Source organism: Hylobates moloch, unplaced genomic scaffold, assembly GCF_009828535.3.
Source record: "Hylobates moloch isolate HMO894 unplaced genomic scaffold, HMol_V3 SCAFFOLD_12, whole genome shotgun sequence".
In the NCBI taxonomy this organism is placed as follows: Eukaryota; Metazoa; Chordata; class Mammalia; order Primates; family Hylobatidae; genus Hylobates; species Hylobates moloch.
In genome coordinates, this window is record NW_026652287.1 from 42485346 (window position 1) to 42508920 (window position 23575).

The window sequence follows — 23575 nt, forward strand, 5'->3', positions numbered from 1 at the left end:
TCATATTTACTTTCTTTCTTTCTTTTTTTTTTTTTTTTTGAGATGGAGTCTTCTTGCTCTGTTGCCCAAGCTAGAGTGCAGTGGTGTGATCTCAGCTCACTGCAACCTCCACCTCCTGGGTTTGGGTGATTCTCCTGCCTAAGCCTCCCAAGTAACTGGGATTACAGGTACACACCACCACGCCTGGGTAATTTTTGTATTTTTAGTAGAGACAAGGTTTCACCATGTTGGCCAGGCTGGTCTCGAACTCCTGACCTCAGGTGGTCTGCCTGCCTCAGCCTCCCAAAGCATTGGGATTACAGGAGTGAGCCACTGCACCCAGCCAAAGCTTTAACAGCCCTCATAAGCATTACATTTACGATTCCAAAGTTATATTAAGATTATTTGAATTTGTACCTACTTAACTTCAATAGCATACAAAAACTCTGCTATACAACTGCACACTTCTGTTTTGTTTTTTTTGCAAAATGTATCTTTATATATTGTATGCCCAAAACACACACTTATAATTTTTATTGATTTTTTAAAAATCCAGTAAAAAGTAAAAACTGGAGTTATATACAAAAATACCATAAATGTGGTTCTGTATTTTCCAATATACTTACCTTTACTAGAGATCTTTATTTCTCCACACAGCTTGAGTTACTGTCTAGCATCCTTTTATTTCATCCTGAAGAACTCCTTTTAGCATCTCTTTTATGTTTAGTTTATTTATTTATTTATTTATTTATTTATTTATTTGAGACAGAGTCTCACCCTGTTGCCCAGGCTGAAGTGCAGTGGCACGATCTCGGCTCACCACAACCTCTGCCTCCCAGGTTCAGGCAATTTTCCTGCCTCAGCCTCCCAAGTAGCTGGCACTACAGGCATGCAACACTGTACCTGGCTAGTTTTTGTATTTTTAGTAAAGACGGGGTTTCACTATGTTGGCCAGGCTGGTCTCAAACTCTTGACCTCATGATCCACCTGCCTCAGCCTCCCAAAGTGCTGGGATTAAAGGCATGAGCTACCATGCCCAGCAGCATTTCTTGTATGGCAAGTGTAGTGGTAACCTTCCTTGGCATTAGTTTTTCTAGGAATGTCCTAAATTCTCCCTCATTTTTGAACATTTCTGGTAAGCACAGAATTCTTGGTTGATAGTGTTTCTTTTTCAGCTCTTGAATATGTCATCTCACCAACTATGTCCCCCATGATTTCTGATGACATATTTCTTATTAATAGTATTGAGAATCCCTTTATATAAGGAATCACTTCTTTCAGCACTTTGTCTTTGCCATTTGACATTTTGATGATAATGTGATTCACTGTAGGCCTGAGTTTCTCTCTTTTTTTTTTAATAATTTTTTTTTGAGATGAAGTTTTGCTCTTGTTGCCCAGTCTGGAGTGCAATGGTGCAATCTTGGCTTACTGCAACCTCCACCTCCCGAGTTCAAGGGATTCTCCTGCCTCAGCCTCCCAAGTAGCTGGGAATACAGGCACCTGCCACCACGCCTGAGTTTCTCTCACTTGGAGTTCGTTGAGCTTCTTGGATTTATTTTTTTTTTTAATTTTTTTTTTTATTTGAGACAGAGTCTCGCTCTGTCACCCAGGCTGGAGTGCAGTGGTGCAATCTCGGCTCACTGCAAGCTCTACCTCCTGGGTTCACGCCATTCTCCTGCCTCAGCCTCTCCGAGTAGCTGGGACTACAGGCACCCACCACCACGCCCAGCTAATTTTCTTTTTTTAGTAGAGATGGGGTTTCACCGTGGTCTCGATCTCCTGACCTCATGATCCGCCTGCCTTGGCCTCCCAAAGTGCTGGGATTACAAGTGTGAGCCACTGTGCCCGGCCTGAGCTTCTTGGATTTAAAGATTAATGTCTTTCATCAAATTTGGAAAGTTTTGCTTAATATTTCTTCACATTTTACTTCTTCCCCTTTATTTCTCTCTTATCTTTCTCCACCTTCCGTAATGTATATGTTGGTCTGATGCATGGTGTACTACAGGTCCTTTAAGTTCTGTTTGGTCTTCATTCTTTTTCCTTTAGTCCCCTCAGAGTTGATATTTTTCAAAAGTTCTATCTTCAAATTTGTGGATTCAGTTCTTCTGCATGCTCTCATCTTCCATGAAAGAGAAGATGCAACCAGTGACCAAAGGACTAATGTTAGGAGTTTGGCTTTACAAAGAAAATAGCTCCATGTTATCTTATTTAGAATTGCTAGGTATTTTATTTAGAAAGTATTTTGAAAAGAAAATAAAAAAGGACGTAATCTAGAAAGCAAAGCACAGAAAACTTTACAAAGAACACTTAATAAAAACATTTAAAAGGAATTAAAACAGGTACTTCTCTGAGAGTAAATGAAAATGTGAATAAATGGATAGACAATGTAAAGGTGGAAAAGCTCATGTAATCGTGTTTTTTATCTTCTGCCACAGACCCTGGTGGACTGAACAAAGGAGGATGAACACAGGAATAAAGACAAAGATAAAAAGATCTGTTTTAAAAGAAGGGGTCAGGGGGCTCCTTGCTTCGAGTGAACAAGGGCCCTGAGCTTCTAGAGCCCTTTGTATTTATTGAGTAAAGGAAATAGGGAGGAGTGGGTGATTGTCAGCCAGATGCATGATTTAGTGCAGGCCTGCATGTCTGCTTTCTTTGAACAGTAGGCTCCAAATATTCCAGTAGATAACCCAAGGAGCACAGCACCAGGCAGTGATTGCCCTCAGCATACCTTCTGGTGGCAGGTGCAGATGTGAATTAGCCCATATCCTGCATTCATGATAAACAGTTTGCTGTTTGATCATATAGCCTCCAATGGAATGCTGAATTGGTCACAACCCTCAGGCTTTCAGCTCCCAATATCTCCCCCTTTCTGTTTTTGCATTAACTGAATGAATGTAAGGCCAGGTTGGGCAGCTCTCATTTTCTGATTGGCAGTCCATCTAATTTTATAGACTATGAACAGAAAACAAAGACAGAACAGCATTATTCCCAGAACTGTACATGAGATGTTAACGTGGCGCTTTAGATAGGTCCAAGGATTGAGGCTCTCCAGACCTCACTGGAATTTGGTCCAGGCTTCTAAAGAAGGCTGAAACTCTTGAGTTTGCTTATTTAAATCAAGAATTTTGTTTCGTAATTCACCAATATCAAAGGTGATATTGGATGTGAAAGGCCCCTGCAAATGGGCTTTCACAAGATCCCATGGATACTCACTTTGGTTATATTCTAAGTTGGTTACACAAATATGAGTGTGATTAAAATGACAGCACAATTGCTGTTGCAATTGTAAGCTTTGTACTTGTTCCCCTAACCATAGAACCATGGATTTTAACATTGCTACTTCAGTTTGTAACTCAGTGTTAATTTTACTCTGAAGAAGCCATGTCTAGTTCTCCATGTACTGAGCTGTTTGAACAGAACTATGCAAAGCTACACAGGACATTACTACAGATGTTATTAATGTGATCAAGGAAATAATAGCAAAAATTATCATGCCTAAGGCTTTACGGGTACAATGAGTAAGCTGAGTTAGAAGAAGTTTCATGAAGTGCAAAGCAGGGGTGGCAGCCCAAGGCTCAGGCAGGTTAACAGGAATCCATACCCCAGGGATGTGACCCATAATTATCAAGGTAGAGATGTGTTTACAATGTGCTATGATTAATGCAGTGATATAGTTGACAAGATTTACAGGTCAATTGGGTATTGTTTACCTGGAGCTGATCCTTAGCTGCCATAAAGACATAAGGATTAAAAACACAAACTGTAAATTTAGTGGTGATACTCTTTACAAATGTAACATCAAAACTATGTCAAGTAGCAGTACTAGTATTAGAGAGTACCTCTATCCAGATACTACCATTTGTAAGTAGGACTGCTGCTTTCCATATTGTTTCTTGAATTGGACCTTTCCTACCTAGTTATTGCCACTGAAGAAGAGGCAGGCTAAAGCCTGTTCCATGCCAAGCAACCCAGGCAGCAGAATGGGATTGGATCCCAGTGTGGTATAAAGAAGAAGCATTAAAAGTCTGCTACCAATATCAGTGAAGTTTGTGCCATGATGTCTGATTTTCATGTTTACCATCTAGTTGACCTTTAGGTCCCCAATCCACAATGTCTCCAGTTAACATAGATTGTTTTCTAGCCAATGGGCCAAGACAGTGGGTCCATGGAGGGAGTAGGAACTATTGAAAGGAATCCATTCCATATAGTAAACACAATTGGGGTGATGGGGCTGGGAATGGTTGGTTAGCACACCAGTTACATTAATAGAACTAAGAACTAATAAGCACATGACTTTTCCATGGTGACTCAATCATGCTTGAGCTTGAATTGTAAGACAGCTACTACGGTTGAGCAACGTCTTTGTAGTGATACACCAGGGGAGTCCCTTCCAGTGGGGCCATATAATTGATGACATTGTTCTGAGAGTCTAACTGTTCTATGTCAGGGGGAGTTAGGGGTCCTGGATTGCATGCTCCCTGATCATGATAGATCTCAGGGGGAGTGTCACTCCAAAGAACAGGCCGTACTACTGGGAGATTAGGAACATATGCCAAATATGTTTTTACCTCTGCACAGAGAAAACATACTGCACAGGACATTGTGGCTAACATGTCCAAGGACATGGATTCAGGGGTTTTTGCCTGGTTTTTGCCTTGACACTCCAGCATTTTCTCAGCTTCCTGCGTGTTTTTCTTGAGTTGCCCTCAGGTTATGGGGGTTGATGTCATCATGGCTCTGGTCAGCCTTCTCTCCATCTTCACACTCAGGCTCAGCTGACTGATGGCCCGTACCAGAGGGACTGGGCCCATGGTTGGCCACCTTGGATCCCTCCAGTCTCTCATTCCATGGTTGCATGCACCTTGAGGGCACCCAAATGGTTTGTCCATCTCCTGCAAAAACACAAGCATACCCTCATCCCCATGTCAGTAAATCCACTGGAGCTTTCCATTGTCCTTCCATATTTATTAACAGCAAGCCAGTGATAAGTATTGTTTCTATAGATTATAGATTAACAAAAAGTATTCCTTATGGGAAACAAAGGGATGGGCCGAAATAAAGGGATGGGTCTCGCTAGTTATCTGCAGCAGGAGCATGTCCTTAAGGCACAGATTGCTCACGCTATTGTTTGTGGTTTAAGAACATCTTTAAGTGGTTTTCTGCCCTGGACGGGCCAGGTGTTCCTTGCCCTCATTCCGGTAAACCCACAACCTTCCAGTGTGGGAGTCATGGCCATCACGAACATGTCACGGTGCTTCAGAGATTTTGTTTATGGCCAGTTTTGGGGCCAGTTTATAGCCAGATTTTGCGGGGCCTGTTCCAAACATCCATTGTCAGTTTTTAATTGTTTAGGGACCCCCATATGAGCAAATGATGACAATGTCACCATACATGACCAGCTGTCTCACCTGTTTGGCATGTAGCATGCAGCATATGAGAATAAGTGTCTATAGTCACATGAAAATAGCTAAGCTTGCCAAAGACTGCTATAGGTGTAACATCCATTTGCCATATTTCATCTGGAGCCAAGCCTGAGGGATTTCATCCTTCCATGGGTATAACACCAGTGACATTCTGACAAGTGGGACAAGCTTGCACAACAGCTCGAGACTGGCTGTGAGGCAGATGAAACATCCGAGGATGCAGTAATGCATGAGAACGAATCAATTTATCTGCTTTGTCACTGCCTAAAGATAATGGTCCAGGGAGATGGGTGTGAGAACGGATATGAGAAATATGAAAAGGAGCAGCATGAGAATTAACAGCTTGTTGAAGTCTTAGGAACAAGTTAAGCAATTCTGGCTCTAATGTACTTTTAATTGTAGCAGTTTCTATGTGACTGTCTACATTTACAACATAAGCTGAATCACAGACAATATTAATAGGAGTTGAAGCTGTAATCTCTAAAACTAGAATGACTCAATTAATTCTGAGCATTAAGCTGAAACCCCAGAGGTCCTTATTGTTTGAATATGTTTAGGCCCATAAATAGCTGCGTGACCTTTGGAAGAGCCATCAGTAAAATAAGTTTGTCCATCTGGAATAGGCTTGTGAAGAGTGATCACAGGAAGAATGAAAGAATGGACTTTATAAAACTGCAAAATTTTGTCTGAGGGATAATGATTATCTATTGCACCTACAAAATCTGTGAGAGCAGTTTGCCATTCAGTCGATATTTCCCATGCTGAGGCCTGTTGCTGGGAGTCTAAAGGAACAATAATCTTATCAGGGTCATATCCTCTTGAAGGTGTGGCCTGCCCCTCCACACCTGTGGGTATTTCTAGTCGGGTGGGATGAGAGTCTGAGAAAAGAAATAAGACACAGAGACAAAGTATAGAGAAACAACAGTGGGCCCAGTGGACCGGCGCTCAGCATACCAAGGACCTGCACCGGCACCGGCCTCTGAATTCCCTCAGTTTTTATTGATTATTATTTTCATTATTTTAGCAAAAAGGAATGTAGTAGGAGAGCAGGGTGATAATAAGGAGAAGGTCAGCAAAAAACATATGAGCAAAAGAATCTATGTCATCATTAAGTTCAAGGGAAGGTACTATGCCTGGATGTGCACATAGGCCAGATTTGTTTCTCTCCACCCAAACATCTCAGTGGAGTAAAGAATAACAAAGCACATTACTGCAAACATGTCTCACCTCCCACCATAGGGCGGTTTTTCTCCTATCTCAGAATTGAACAAATGTACAATCGGGTTTTATAGCGAGACATTCAGTTCCCAGGAGCAGGCAGGAGACAGTGGTCTTCCTGTATCTCAACTGCAAGAGGCTTTCCTCTTTTACTAATCCACCTCAGCACAGACCATTTATGGGTGTCAGGCTGGGGGACAGTCAGGTCTTTCTCATCCCACAAGGCCATATTTCAGACTATCACATGGGGAGAAACCTTGGACAATACCCCGCTTTCAAGGGCAGAGGTCCCTGCGGCTTTCTGCAGTGCATTGTGCCCCTGGTTTATTGAGACTAGAGAATGGCGATGACTTTTACCAAGTATACTGCTTGTAAACATTTTGTTAACAAGGCACGTCCTGCACAGCCCTAGATCTCTTAAACCCTGATTTCATACAACACATGTTTTTGTGAGCTCCAGGTTGGGGCAAAGTGGCTGGGGCAAAGCTACAAATTAACAACATCTCAGCAAAGCAATTGTTTAAAGTATAGGTCTTTTTCAAAATGGAGTCTCTTATGTCTTCCCTTTCTACATAGACACAGTAACAGTCTGATCTCTCTTTCTTTTCCCTACACCTGTAAGCATTTTTGACCTATGCCTGCCCATAGTCACTATTTGTGTAATTAAGGAAAGATAGACTTGCAAAGTTTTCTCTGTTTGATTAGATAAAAATAGCCATTCTATCACTGTTACAGATTTCTCTAATTATTGGCCCATGAGTCCTGTTGGAGAATAGGGGATAGGAAAAATAAACAAAAGCAAAGGTTTTTGCAGCTGCAGCCATGAGGCATGTCGTTGTTGAAGCATTTGCTCAGTTGTAACTCAGCTTCTGCCTCTTTTGTAAGCTGCTGCAGGGAATTTAAAGAAGAATCTCCTTGTGGGGTTTGATAAAGATGTGTAAGTTAATAAGTAGCAATACCTAGCATTGGTCACAACCAATTAATGTCCCCTAACAATTGTCAAAAATCATTTAAACTCTGTAACCTGTCTTTACAGAGAACCATTTTCTGAGGCCATACACTCCTCTCCATGACAATAGTTCGTAAGTAATGGTATGGGGAAATTGTTTGCACTTTCTCTGGAGCAATTCTGAGCTTCCATTTAACAAGAGCTCACTTTACTTCTCTGAATAATTGATGCAATATTTGATTTGTAGGAGCAGCCAAAAGAATATCATCCATGTAATGAGTGACATATGCAGTGGGAAACATATTTTGAGGCTCTTTTAATGCTCTTTGCACAAAATGCTGACACAATGTGGGACTGTTAAGCACGTCTTGAGGTAAAACTCTCCATTGATAATGAGAAACACGTTCTTTTTTATTAATAGAAGGCACAGAGAAGGCAAATCGAGGCTTATCTTTCTCATGTAATGGTACAGTAAAGAAACAATCTTTAAGATCTATTACTACAAGAGGACAGTCCCTTGGAATGGCTGCCAGGGATGGCAGACCTTGCTGTAATGCACCCATTGGTTTAATCTGTGCATTAATAGCTCTCAAATCATGTAGCAATCACCATTTTCCTGACTTCTTTGGAATTACAAATACTGGTGAATTCCAGAAGCTAACTGACTCCTCAATATGTCACGCATCCAATTGCTCTTTTACTAGCTGATGGAATTGAGCTAGTTTCTCCTGTGATAGGGGCCACTGATCCACCCACACAGGTTTGTCAGTCAGCCATTCTAGCAGCAAAGCAGTCAGTAGAGGAGAAATATTAATGACCGCAATCATAAATCCTGATGTCTCTTTTTCTGTCTGTCTTTCCAGTTATTGATATCAGGTTAGGGTTTCCTTGTAGGAATTTTTCTAAACCTTTCCCACTCTGATATCCCATGTCTTTCAACATTTTAAATCCTGGGTTATCAAAGTTTTCATTTGAAAATCTCATATCCCAAGCTGTAAGTCTCGACCCCATAAATTGATAGCTATATTTGCAACATAAGGCTGGAAAGTACATGATTGTCCACCGGACCAAGACAAGATAAAATTTCAGCACTCTGTTGAATGCTTTGAGCAGCTCCTACTCCCACTAGGGATGTGGATGTTCGTCTGAGGGGCCAAGATGGAGGCCAATCCTTACCAGATATTACTGACATATCAGCTCCTGTGTCTATAAGCTTATAAAAAATTTTTTCCTTTAATTTGCACTACACAGATGGGTCTGTTAGAGGCCATGGGTTGTGATAAATAGATTTCTCATGTAGTTGTGCTCTCAAATCCTTTATTTCCTCATTTCTCCTTTCATGGAGAAGGGTGTAATTTGCAGGGGATAGGCAATAATTGCACTATATATTCCCCCAGTTCAAAAACCCAAAGAGCTTGTGACATTAAAACTACTTCAATTTCTCCTTCATAATCGGAGTCAACTACTCTGTGGACTACATTGATGCCTTGCAAGTTAAGGCAGCTTTGCCTAAAATTAGTCCCATGTATCCTGCTGGTAAATGTCCCCAAATGCCAGTGGGAACTTTTGTAGGTTTGTGTCCTCCAACTAGTGTAATTCTTTCTCTGGCAGGGAGATCTAATCCTGCACTTCCTGGTGTTCCTGGGGAGAGGGAATCAATATTTGTCCTGGGACTCACCCCTGAAGTGGGGTTGTGGTCTGAACTGGGAATGCCCTGATTGTCTGAGGGGCCCGGGTCCAGGCCCCCTTATCGTTTCCCAACAGGTGGGGTGCCATTCTGATGAAATTTTGAGTGGCATTGTATAGCCAAATGATTTCCTTTGTTACAGCGAGGACAGAGTCCTGGCATTTTTTCTGCTGGCAGGGGCACCACATTGTAAAATTCTTTCTGTTCTGAGATCTGGTGGCATTCCTTTTTAAAACGTCCAGTTTTTCCACAATTATAACATTTTCCCACTTTGGGGTTTGACCCTTGGCTCCTTTTGGATTTGTCAACTACTAAACTAGCCATTGCTGGAGCTAACATTGTAGAATGATGAAATTCAGTTCCTACATCCTGACAAGCTTTAAGATAATTCCCCAAGCTCTTTGTGGATCTCACAGGAGCCATTGCATGCTCGCAATCTGCATTTTCGTTTTCATAGGCTAGAGTTACGGTAAGCATTTCTGTAGCAGAGGCATGAGGGACCTGATGCCACACTGCCTCTTGCAGCCACGTGATAAATTGTGCATAAGGTTCCCATGATCCCTGCATGACAAGTAGAAAAGACTGCACTGCAACTCCCTCTTCAGGAATTGTGCTCCAAGTATGCTTGGCGGCTAAGGCAGACTGGTGGTAAGCGGCCTCTGGGAGTGTTAATTGTTGTACCAGATCTGAAAAGGGGTCACTGCCTGTCAGCATTTTCTCTGTAGTGTTTCCTTGACCAGAGGTGCAATTCTGCCTAGCCTGGTCTGTGCACATTTCTTGCCAATTTAAACTCCATGTGAGATATGCACTGACAGATAAGCAAGTGCAAGCCAAATGTTTTATATCAAAGGGTGGGAGGCGCAGGGCTCCGAACATTGATTCTAACAGCCTTATAGTAAACAGGCTTTGCACCCCATTATTAACCACACTAGCTTTTAATTATTTTAGTAATTTAAACTCTACAGGAGTGTGCGCTTGTAAAAGATGTTGCGGATCATTCAGATCAGGCCTTACAGTAATAGGAAAACTGCAAGGTCCTAAAGGTTCCCCAGCCATAGCAGCAGCGTGCAAAATTTTTCATACGTGGGTTTCTACTTCTGTTACTGGATGGGGTGGCAAAGGTCAATTCTCCTCTCCTATTTCCTGCTTAGCAAACAGCCAATTCTCCTCCCCTTTCTCCTGCTCATTATTTTCAATAGGCGCTGTCAGAGAAACAAATGATGTTTTTAATTCTTGAGACTCAGAACCTGACTCCTGCTGTCCGACAGAAGAAGAAGACAATGGCAGTAGGACCGTGTGAACAAAAACCCAAGCAGAAAAAACAGAAGGGTCTACTTTGAGACCTTTTTAATGAGCCCGTTTCAATCCCTCTTCTATTTTGTCCCAATTTCCCATATTGAGAGTGCCTGCCTGCAGAAACCATGGGTTATGTGTAATAACCTCCTGCAGAAGCCTAGTTAATGTCTGTGAATTAACTTGAGCTCCAGACTGTTTCAACAGAACTTTAAGAAATTGCACATAATGTTTTTCTTCAACAGACAAATTCTGCCCTATGTTACCCTGATTCAGAAACTTCCCATTCCCAGTACTTCTTTAGAGCACTGATCTTATATTCCCTGCTGGCAGATTTGTCCCAGGGTCCTCATTCATCTTGTTAGTTTCACTTCCTCCGCTCCAGCAGAACTTCATTCACGTCCTTGAAGTCCCTGTTCATGACACCACTTTGCCACAGACCCTGGTGGACTGAACAAAGCAGGACGAATGCAGAAATAAAGACAAAAACAAAAATATGTGTTTTAAAAGAAGGGGTCAGGGGGCTCCTTGCTTCTAGTGAACAAGGCCCCTGAGCTTCTAGAGCCCTTTGTATTTATTGAGTAAAGGAAATAGGGAGGAGGGGGTGATTGTCTGTCAGCTGTTTGATTTAGTGCAGGCCTGCATGACTGCTTTCTTTGAACAGTAGGCTCCAGATGTTCCAGTAGATAACTTCAAGGAGCACAGCACCAGAGAGTGATTGCCCTAGGCATAACTTCTGGTTGCAGGCACAGATGTGAGTTTGCCCACATGCTGCATTTATGATAAACAGTTTGCTGTTTGATCATATAGCCTCCAATGGAATGCTGAGTTGGTCACAACCCTCAGGCTTTCAGCTCCCAACATTTTTCACTACAGAGAATTCCTTCATGTAAGGAATTACTTCTTTCAGCACTCTTTGTCTTTGCCAATTGACATTTTGATGATAATGTGGCTCACTGTGGGCCTCTCTGGGTTTCTCTTACTTGGAGTTTGCTGAGCTTCTTGGATTTAAAGATTCATGCCTTTCATCAAATTTGGAAAGTTTTACCTATTATTTCTTCACATTTTAATTATTCCCCTTTATTTCTCTCCTATCTTTCTCCACTGGCTTCTCACTAGACAGGGCTGTCCCACACAATGGCACTTTTCTGCCTGGGGCTCACATGTACAGGTGACTTGAAGGATTCCTCTCTTCTCTGACCTCACCTTTTTGTGCTACGCCTTCTTAATCACACTACATTTGCAGAGATGATACCCTGTTCATGGGACAAGACATAGGATGTGGGAGTAATGCGTAGTAGACAAGAACTTTGCACAAAAAGAATTCTAACACTTTGGATTTAAAGCATTCTGAAGATAGACAAGTCCAATTTTAGAAACAGCAAAATAAGAAGAGCAGAAAATTTTCACAAGGACTCAAAAGCAAATACCCTCACTCACTACCCCATATAGAATTAATCCTTGAAAACCATGACAGAGAAAATGAAATCTGTGCAAGGAACAGATTTTTATTTTCCTGGGAAGTCACTAGACTGCCTCACAAGGACAGGGACCATCAATTTTGTGTTCACCACTAACTTGCCATTATTATAGCAAATCTTGGAACACAAGACATGCTTAAGAACAACTATTTGCTGCATTACAAATGAAGCAGGAATGAGGCCAGCCTGCTTCATCAAGGTTAAGTTTCTAAAGTTCTCCAGCAACATGTCTCTGTACAGGTTTTCCCAAACAAACTCCAGTAATGCCCACTCCTCCAACGATAAGTCTACTCCCATTAACTTGAAGGTCGGGGAGTTCTAAAACATCACACATATATTCTGGCTCAGGCAATGAGCATCTTCAAGAATGCACCAGGATGGATGTCGCAGGAGGATAATGGATGGGCTGGTAGCACTAGGGAAGGAGACTCAAAACAGGAATTCAGACATGTTCTTGAGGCCTCTTATTATCTGCCCCATGACTCACTTCTCTCCTCTTTTACCCACAGACACTGAACCATCTTCTAGATAGAAGCTTTAATGGCTTCACTAGCATATAGTTGACCTGATTTTTCCACTATGTTGTAAAAACTCATCCAGTGGCTGGGCGTGGTGGTGCATGCCTGTAATCCCAGCACTTTGGGAGGCTGAGGTGGGTGGATCACCTGAGGCCAGGAGTTTGAGACCAGCCTGACCAACATGGAGAAACTCCAACTCTACTAAAAATAAAAAATTAGCTGGGCATGGTGGCACACGCCTGTAATTCCAGCTACTCGGGAGGCTGAGGCAGTAGAATTGCTCAAACCTGGGAGGTGGAGGTAGTGGTGAGCCGAGATTGCACCATTGCACTCCAGCCTAGGCAACAAGAGTGAGACTCCATCTCAAAAAAAAAAAAAGTGAGTAGGGGAGAATGAATATTGAGAAGGCAACTAGCTATTATTTGACATGCGAGGTCAGACAGAATTTTCTTATAAACAAGAATAAAGAGGCCAGGAGTGGTGGCTCACGCCTATAATCCCAGCACTTTTGGAGGACAAGGCAGGTAGACCACGAGGTCAAGAGATCAAGACCATCCTGGCCAACATGGTGAAACCCCATCTCTACTAAAACTAGCTGGGTGTGGTGGTGCACGCCTTTAGTAGTAGCTGTAGTTCCAGCTACTCAGGAGGTTGAGTCAGGAGAATCGCTTGAACCCAGGAGATGGAGGTTGTAGTGAGCTGAGATTGCGCCACTGCACTCCAGCCTGGCGACAGAGCAAGATTCCACCTCAAAAATAAATAAATAAAGGAATAAGGAAACTGAGTACGATGGTTCATGCCTGTAATCCCAGCACTTTGGGAGGCTGAGGTGGGTGGATCACCTGAGTTCAGGAGTTCCAGACCTGCCTGTCCAATATGGTGAAACCCCATCTCTACTAAAAATACAAAAAATTAGACAGGCATGGTGGCACGTGCCTTTAATCCCAGCTATTCAGGAAGCTGAGGCAGGAGAATCACTAGAACCCAGGAGGCAGAGGTTGCAGTGAGCTGAGATCGTGCGTGCCATTACACTCCAGCCTCGACAGTAAGAGTAAAACTCTGTCTCAAAAAATATATATAAATAAAAATAAAGGGCCGGGCGCAGTGGCTCATGCCTGTAATTCCACAACTTTGGGAGGCCGAGGTGCGTGGATCACGAGATCAGGAGATCAAGACCATCCTGACCAACATGGTGAAACCCCATCTCTACTAAAAATACAAAAATTAGCCAGGTGTGGTGGTAGGCACCTGTAGTGCCAGGTACTCAGGAGGCTGAGGCAGGGGAATCGCTTGAACCTGGGAGGCAGAGGCTGCAGTGAGTTGAGATCGTGCCACTGCACTCCAGCCTGGACAACAGAGCGAGCCTGTCTAAAATAAAGTAAAATAAAATAAAATAAAATAAAATAAAATAAAATAAAATAAAGGCCAAGTGCAGTTGCTCATGCCTGTAATCCCAGCACTTTAGGAGGCCAAGGCAGGAGACTCTCTTGAGGCCAGTGGTTCTAGACCAGCCTGGGCAACATAGTGAGACCCCCACCTCTATTTTTTTTTTTTTTTTTTTGAGGTGGAGTCTTGCTCTGTAGCCCAGGCTGGAGTGCAGTGGAGTGACATTGGCTCACTGCTAGCTCAGCCTCCCGGGTTCACGCCATTCTCCTGCCTCAGCCTCCTGAGTAGCTGAGACTACAGGCTCCCCACAACGCCTAATTTTTTTGTATTTTTTTAGTAAAGACAGGGTTTCACTGTGTTAGCAAGATGGTCTCGATCTCCTGACCTCGTGATCTGCCCGCCTTGGCCTCCCAAAGTGCTGGGATTACAGGCGTGAGCCACTGTGCCCGGCCCCCCATCTCTATTTTTTTTTAACTTTTTCTTAAAAGAAGAAATGCGACCACTGAGACTGCATCTATCCCGCGAGCACAAACCTTGCCCCCACCCACTCTGCAGCCTATACACGCCCGCTGTCAGCTCACCATGGATGATGATATTGAGGTGCTTGTAGTTGACAATGGCTGCGGCATGGGCAAGGCCAACTTCGCGGGTGACAATGCCCCCCAGGCTGTCTTCCCCTCCATCATGAGGCATCTGCAGTACCAGGGCGTTATGGTGGGCATGGGTCAGAAGGACTCTTACGTGGGTGACGAGGCCCAGAGCAAGAGAGCAACCTACCCTGAAATACCCCATTGAGCACAGCATCGTCACCAACTGGGATGACATTGAGAAGATCTGGCACCACACCTTCTTTTTGGGTTGTTTGTTTGTTTGTTTTGAGACAGAGTCTCGCTCTGTTGCTCAGGCTGGAGGGCAGTGGCGCAATCTTGGCTCACTGCATGCGCCACCTCCCGGGCTCATGCCATTCTGCTGCCTCAGCCTCCTGAGTAGCTGGGACTACAGGCGCCTGCCACCAAGCCCAGCCAATTTTTTGTATTTTTAGTAGAGATGGGGTTTCACCATCTTAGCCAGGATGGTCTCAATCTCCTGACCTCGTGATCCACCCGCCTCGGCCTCCCAAAGTGCTGGGATTACAGCCATGAGCCACCGCGCCCAACCTGGCACCATACCTTCTACAATGAGCTGCATGTGGCTACTGAGGCCCCCCTGAACCCCAAGGTCAACCACGAGAAGATGACCCAGATCATGTCTGAGACCTTCAACACCCCATCCATGTACACAGCCATCCAGGCTCTGCTGTCTCTGCACGTGGCCTCCAGCTTCTCCCTGAAGAAGAGATTCCAGCCGCTCGACAGCCAGGTCATCACCATCAGCAACGAGTGGTCCCCATTGTCCCATTGCACTCTTCCACCCTTCCTTCCTGGGCATGGAATCCTGTGGCATCCACGAAACTACCTTCAACTCCATCATGAAATGTGACATGGACATCTGCACAGACCTGTATGCTAACCCAGTGCTGTCCAGTAACACCATCATGTACCCTGGCATTGCTGACAGGATGGAAGAGGAGATCACCATCATGGCTCCCAACATGAAGAAGATCAACATCGTTGCTCCTCCTGAGCACAAATATTCTGTATGGATCAGTGGCTCCATCTTGGCCTCACTGTCCCCCTTCCAGCAGATGTGGATCAGCAAGCAGGAATATGAGGAGTCCGGCCTCTGTATTGTCCACCCTACCGCAAATACTTCTAGGCGGACGGTGACTTACACTATAACCTTTTTTGACAAAAACCTAACTTATGCAGAAAATAAGATGAGATTGGCAATTTTTTTTTTTTGGCTTAAGATTTAAAACCTGGAATGGTGAAGGTGACAGCAGTTAGTTGGAGTGAGGAATCCCAAATGTTCTACAATGTGGCTGAGGACTTTGATCATACATTGTTCTTTTTTTTAATAGTCATTCCAAATATTGGGAGATGCATTCTCTTTTTTGTTTTTCTTGAGACAGAGTCTCGCTCTGTCGCCCAGACTGGAGTGCAGTGGTGCAATATTGGCACACTGCAACCTCCACCTCCCAGGTTCAAGCGATTCTTTTGCCTCAGCCTCCCAAGTAGCTGAGATTACAGGTGCACCACCACACCCAGCTAATTTTTGTATTTTTAGTAGAGATGGGGTTTCACCATATTGGCAAGGATGGTCTCGAACTCCTGACCTCATGATCCACCCGCCTCAGCCTCCCATGCTGGCATTACAGGCGTGAGCCACCGCGCCCTGCTGGGAGGTGCATTCTTACAGGAAGTCCCTTGCCCTCCCAAAAGCCACCCCATTTCTAAGGAGAATGCCCAGTCCTCTCCCAAGTTCACATAGAGTGGTGATAATATGGCTTTCATGTAAATTATATAATACAAAATTTTTTAAATCTCTGCCTTTGTAATTTTATTTTGTTTAATTTTGAATGATCAGCCATCATGTCCCCCCTTTTTTCTCCCCCAACTTGAGATGTATAAAGGCTTTTGGTCTCCCTAGGGATGGGTGGAGGAATGGAGGCAGCCAGGGCTTACCTGTACACTGACTTGACACCAGTTGAATGAAAGTGAACACCTAAAAAAAAAAAAAGAAATTCCATGTAGACCCATGGTATGACCAATTATCAATGACACTAGAGAGGACTATCTAAAAGCATCTATTAATAATCCCTCATGACAGCCAGGTGAGGTGGCAGAGGTTGCAGTGAGCAGAGGTTGCACCCCTGGACTCCAGCCTGAGTGACAGAGGGAGACTCTATCTCAAAACAAAAACAAAAAATCCCCAAGTTTTGCAGAATCTGGATTTTATGAAAAAAGAGAAAAACTTATCTTCGCAGTTAAACACACATTCACTGTGAAATGAACATATAATGCAAATGAGAGAGTGTTTACAACTGCAGTCATGAAGAAAGTGCTAATTTATAAAATGTGCATAACAGAACAAGTAATATATTCGGAAACTCTTTCAAAAACAAATTTAATCATATAAAACCACCACAGAAAACTAAGGGGCCAACGTCTTATCTGAGAATAGGACACACAGAAAGACAATTTCATCTTCATGTCATTTATTTGAATGTACCCCCAAAATGAATTATCTTGTTTGCAACAAGAGTGATACAGAAAGGCTTCCACAGCTGGGCATGGTGGGTCATGTCTGTAATCCCAGCACTTTGGGAGGCTGAGGTGGGTGGATCACCTGAGGTTGGGAGTTCGAGACCAGCCTGACCAACACGGAGAAACCCGGTCTCTACTAAAAATACAAAAAAAATTAGCCGAGTGTGGTGGCGCATGCCTGTAATCCTACTCAGGAGGCTGAGGCAGGAGAATCGCTTGAACCTGGGAGGTGGAGGTTGCAGTGAGCCAAGATCCCACCATTGCATTCCAAGGCTGGATGCCTGGAGAAACCCAGTGGACACATTCAGCTTTCAGCTTATTCCAATCATGACTGAAGAGGCCCAGCCGGGCAATAAGGGTCCCCTTGAGCCAGCAGCTTAGCTTCAGGTAGAGGGATGCATGATAAAATTATGATAAAGTTTTTCCAAAAGATGTATCTGCCAATAGGTAAAGCCACAAGTCTGCTAATGTCAGGCTGCTGCACTCATTCCATCTCCATTTCTATGTGACCAGTGAAGCTTACTGGGACATTCCCTTGCTGGTCACTGAATTCTTTGGAGATGTCAAGCATTCAGTTTCAGAAAGAGATTAGTACCAGGTCGCTATCTGACCTTTTTTCTTTTTTTTTTTTTAATAGAGGCAGAGTGTTGCTATGTTGCCCCAGGCTGGTTGTGAACTCCTGGGTTCAGGTGATCCTCCTGTCTTGGCCTCCCAAAGTGCTGAGACTACAGGCGTGAGCCACTGGGCCCAGCCCTTACCTCATCTTTTTTTTTTTTGAGATGGAGCTTCACTCGTCTCACCCAGGCTGGAGTGCAGTGGCACAATCTTGGCTCACTGCAACCTCCACCTCCTGGGTTTAAACAACTTTCCTGCCTCAGCCTCCTGAGTAGCTGGGATTACAGGTGCCCACCATCATGTCTGGCTAATTTTTGTATTTTTAGTAGACATGCAGTTTTGCCATGTTGGCCAGGCTGGTCTTCAATTCCTGCCTTGGCCTCCCAAGTAGCTGGGATTACTGGCATGCACCACAACACCTGGCTAATTTTGTATTTTTAGTAGAGACGGGGTTTCACCATATTGACCAGGCTGGACTCAAACTCCTGACCTCCAGTGATCCATCCGCCTTGGCCTCCCAAAGTGCTGGGATTAGAGGTGTGAGCCACCATGCCAGGCCCCCTACCTGACCTTTTAAAGAAGGGACATGCTTGTTGGCTCCATCAGGCAGATATTATGGCATGTGAAATATCTAAGGGTTGTATCCCACTTTTCCCCTTCCCATGGCTTCACAGCAATTTACTATGTACAAAAGAAGCCTTATGAATGAACAAAGGCGATTCCACTTGATTTACAAGCAGGTTTCTCTCCACTGAGTTTCTACGCCTTCTATAAGGTATGAAGTTTTTAAAAGCCCTGCCACATTCCTTTTTTTCTCATTTTTCAGTCAACTTTTTCTTGAGACAGGGTCTCATTCTGTTACCCAGGCTGGAGTGCACTGGCACAATCTCGGCTCACTGCAACCTCCACCTCTTGGGCTCAAGTGATCCTCCCACCTCAGCCTCCTCAGTAGCTGAGACTACAGATGCACACTACCATGCCCAGCTAATTTTTGTACTTTTGTAGAGATGAGGTTTCACCATGTTGCCCAGGCTGGTCTTGAACTCCTGGGCTCAAGTGATCTGCCTGCCTCAGCCTCCCAAAGTGCTGGGATTACAGGTGTGAGCCACTGTGCCTGGCCCACATTCCTTATGATGGGGCTTCAATCCACTCTAAGCTCTTCCATTTTGTGCAAGATCACGTTCTTTGATTTCATACTACAAGAAACCTCTTCTTTATATTCTTTTATTTTTTCTCATGTGGGTTTTATAAGTTCTTTCACCAGATGAGTTTGGATGCTTTAAGGGATAATAAAATGGTTTTTCACGTGCCCTTAGATTCACTGAAATGGTCTCCTGTGTGATTTCTGACATTTAGCAGACCAAAGATTGAAAAGAGGCCAGGTGTGGTGGCTCATGCCTGTAATCCCAGCACTTTGGGAAGCCAAGGTGGGCAGATCACTTCAGACCACGAGGTCGAGACCACCCTGACAAACGTGATGAAACCCCAGCTCTACTAAACATACAAAAATTAGCCAAGCATGGTGGTATGTGCCTGTAATCCTAGCTACTCCAGAGGCTGAGACAGGAGAAATGCTTGAACCCAGGAGGCAGAGGTTGCAGTGAGCCAAGATCATACCATTGTACTCAAGCCTGGGCAACAGAGGGAGACTGTGTCTCAAACACACACACACACACTACACAGACAGAAAACACTTCATTCCTTACATTCATAAGGTTTCTCTCCATTGTAACTCTGAACATGAATATTAAAGACTATAGAATATCTAAAGGTTTTCTCACATTCTTTACTGTATTATTTTGATAGAGTTGACCAAAAAAATGAACCCCACACGTTGGATGGCTTAAACACAGAAATTTATTTGCTCATAATTTTTGAGGCTAGAAGTCCAGGATCAAAGTGTAGATAAGGATGATTTCCTCTATAATGAGCCTTAAAAGAAGGATCTCCTCCAGGAATCTCTCTTTGCCTTGGAGGTAACCATTTCTGGTCACTTAACATAAAATTCTCTTCCTGCTACCCTGGTATCTCTTTCACTTCTTATAAGGAAACCAGTCATATTGAATGAGGGCCCAATTCTAACTGCCTCATTTTAAAATCACCTCTTTAAAAAACCACATCTCCAAACACCACCATTATCTTGAGGTCCCAGGGATGAAAGCCTTAATGTTAATGGGTGGATGGGACATGTGACATAATCTAGATCAGCAGTCCCTTTTGGCACCAGGGGCCAGTTTCATGGAAGACATTTTTCCCATGGACTGGATTTGGGGATTAAACTGTTCCAGTTCAGATCATCAGGCATTAGATTCTCATGAGTGTGCAGTCTAGATTCCTTGCATGTGCAGTTCACAATAAAGTTCATGATCCTATGAGAATCTAAGGCCACTGCTGATCTGACAGAAAGTTGAGCTCAGGCAGTAATGTTTGCTCATCCTACATTCACCTCCTGCTGTGCAGCTTGGATCCTAACAGGCCACAGACCAGTACCAGTCCATGGCCCAGGGGTTTGGGGATCCCGGATCTAGGCCATTCCACCTATTATATTCATCAAGTTATTCTCCAGCATACATTGGTATATGAATATTAAAGCTTGTGGAACATAAAAGGGTTTTCCCACAATCCTTGAATTCATAGTTTCTGTACAGTTTGTGTTCTAAAATGTTTACCAAGGACTGAGTGGCAGGCAAGGGCTTTCCCACATTCCTTACATCAATATGGCTTCTCTCCACTGGGAATCCTGACATATACCTTAAGGCTTGAGAAATAAGTGAAGATTTTCCCACATTCCTTATAAACATAAGTTTTCTCCTAGTGAGAGTTTTGTGGTATCAGTCCTATGGATTAAATGAAGCCTTTTCCATATTTTCCATATATGTAGGGTTTCCTGCCACTGTGAATTCTTACAAGTTCATTATGACCTGAGATAATAAAGAAGCCGTTCCAGATTCCCAACTCTCATAGCATTTTTCCACAATGTGACTTTGTTCACATCTTTCATGTAAATGGGAACAACAGAGAGCTTTACCACAATTCTAACATGGATAAGGTTTCTCTCCAGTGTGAGTTCTTTAATGATATGGAAAGGGACTGTAAGAACTGAAGAACTGGCTGGGTGTGATGGCTCATGCCTGTAATCTCAGCACTTTGGGAGGTCAAACCAGGCGGATCACTGGAGGTCAGGAGTTTGAGACCAGCCTGACCAACATGGAGAATCCCTGCCCCCACTAAAAATACAAAATTTGCCAGGCGTGGTGGTACATGCCTGTAATCCCAGCTACTTGGGAGGCTGAAGCAGAAGAATTGCTTGAACCTGGGTGATGGAGGTTGTGGTGAGCCAAGATTGAGCCATTGCACTCCAGCCTGGGCAACAGGAGCAAAACTCCGCCTCAAAAAAAAAAAAATTTTCAAGAATTTATCATACTACTTATATTCACAGGGTTTCTTTACACTGTGAGTTCATATACTTGAAATGAATTTAAATAACTGTAGTTTTTTCAACATTGCTTTACATTTTTAGGGTTTTTCTTCAGTGAGTTTGTATGTGGATATTAAAAAAGATTATATAAATCCTTTCCAACATTTCTTATGCCGAAAGGGCATCTCTCCAGAGCAAATTTTCACACATTCAATAAGGTTTGAGTAACTAGTGACGACTTCTCCATATTCCTTACATTCACAGGGCTCTGTCCACTATGAGTTCATGTTTAAGAAATGCTGAGCATTGATGATGGGTTTTTGTTTTGTTTGTTTGTTTGTTTGTTTTGAGACAGAGTCTCACTCTGTCACCCAGGCTGAAGTGCAATGGTGTGATCTCGGCTCACTGAAAGCTCTGCCTCCTGGGTTCATGCCATTCTCCTGCCTCAGCCTCCCAAGTAGCTGGGACTGCATGTGCCCACCACCACGCCCAGCTGATTTTTTTGTATTTTTAGTATAGACGGGGTTTCACCATGTTGGCCAGGATGGTCTTGATCTCCTGACCTCGTGATCCACCCTCCTCTGCCTCCCAATGTGCTGGGATTACAGGGGTAAGCCACTGCGCCCAGCCTTTTCTTTTTTTTTTTTTTTTTGAGAGTGTCTCACTGTTGCCCAGGCTGGAGTGTGCAGTGTCAATCTCAGCTCACTGCGACCTCCACCTCCTGGATTCAAGCGATTCAGGCTGGTCATGAACTCCCAACCTCAGGTGATCCGCCTGCCTTGGCCTCCCAAAGTGCTGGGATTACAGGCATAAGCCACAGCATCTGGGGTTTTTAGTCAGAGCTTCAGTGACCTGGAGGAAGGGAAATATCCAACTCCAGCCAACTCTATACATCCTGACCCAACTAAAGGGTGGGAAAAACTGTGAATTTCACAGTGCAGAAGCACAGACTCACTGGAAGACTGACATCTAATTCCTGGACAATAGAATGCTGCCCCTCTCCCCACAGCTTACCACTATTACTAGAGGCCTGCTTACAGCAGTTCCTCTTATCCAGTATGCCATGTCCAGCTAAAGAAAAATTACAAGCATACTAAAAGGCAAAAGTTAGTTTAAAGAGAAAGAGTAAGAACCAGAACCAGATGTAGCAGGATTGCTGAAATTATCAGACTGGGAATTTAAAACAATTATGATTGATATGCCATGGGTTCTACTGGATAAAGCAGACAGCATCCAAGAACAGACAGGCAGTGTAAATACAGAGATGGAAATTCTAAGAACCACAAAGAAATGCTAGAGATTGAAGACAGTGTAACAGAAATGAAGAATGTCTTTGGTAAGATTATTATTGGCCAAGAAACAGCCAACTAAAGAGCTTGAGACTATATCAGCAGAAACATCCACAACTGAAAAGCAAAGAGAAGTAAGAATAAAAAAACAAGATATAAGAACTGTGGGATACCTACAAAAGATGTATCCTACATATAAAGGAAATACCAGATGGAAAGAAAAAAAGGGAAAGAAATATTTGAAACAATGACAGAATTTCTCAAAATTAACTCAGACACCAAAACACAAATCCAGGAGGCTAAGCAAACACCAAGAGGACAAGCACCAAAAACCTATACCTAGGCATATCATTAAAAAATAACAGGATATCAAAGATAACAAAAAATTTTCATAGAAGCCAGAGGGGGGGAAATGCTTTAAGTACTGAGGATCAAGTATAAGAATTACATCCAACTTTGAGCATAGAAGGAAGAAGTGAAGGTAAAATAAAAATGTTTATTTTTCTAATTCTTAATTGATCTAATAGATAACTTCTGAAAAATAGCTACAATGTATTAGATTACATATGCTAATTTGTGTGTGTGTGTTTAGGCATATAAGTGAAATATAGTAACGATGGAAAGTCTGAGAGGGAGGATTTAGGATTATTTTGATAGTATAAGGTACTAACACTACTCAAGAACAGTACAGTATTATGAAAATTCATGTAAATATTATGGCATGTGAAATATTTAAAGGCTATACCATATTCCTTACCTTCCCAGGGTTCTGAGGTAATTTTACATGTGTAAAAAAAATTCTGTGGAATTAATGTAAGGCTTCCTACATGCATTACAGGTAGAAGGCTTCTCTCCAGTTCAACTTCTTACAACTTCTAGAAGGTAGAAAACATTAATGTAAGCTTTTCCACAATCCTAATGGGGTTTCGGTCCATTCCAAGTTCCAATATGGTGTATGGGGTCACATTCCTTGCTTTCACAGTAAAAGAAACTTTCTTTCCTTTTTTCCCCTCTATTTTCACACGGTCTATGACCAGACAACTTGCATGTGAATATTAAAATATAGTGAACACTCACAGGCTTTTTCATATGCCTTACATTCATACAATTTCTCTCCTACATAATTTCTCCTGTATGTAGAAAGGACTGAAGACTCAATGAAGGCTTTCCCAT

General features: G+C 43.2%; 1 pseudogene; it reads left to right on the top strand.

The window, feature by feature from the left end:
- The first annotated feature begins 14516 nt into the window (after positions 1–14516).
- On the top strand, positions 14517–22188 carry LOC116478420 (actin, cytoplasmic 1-like; annotated as a pseudogene).
- The last annotated feature ends 1387 nt before the right edge of the window (positions 22189–23575 follow it).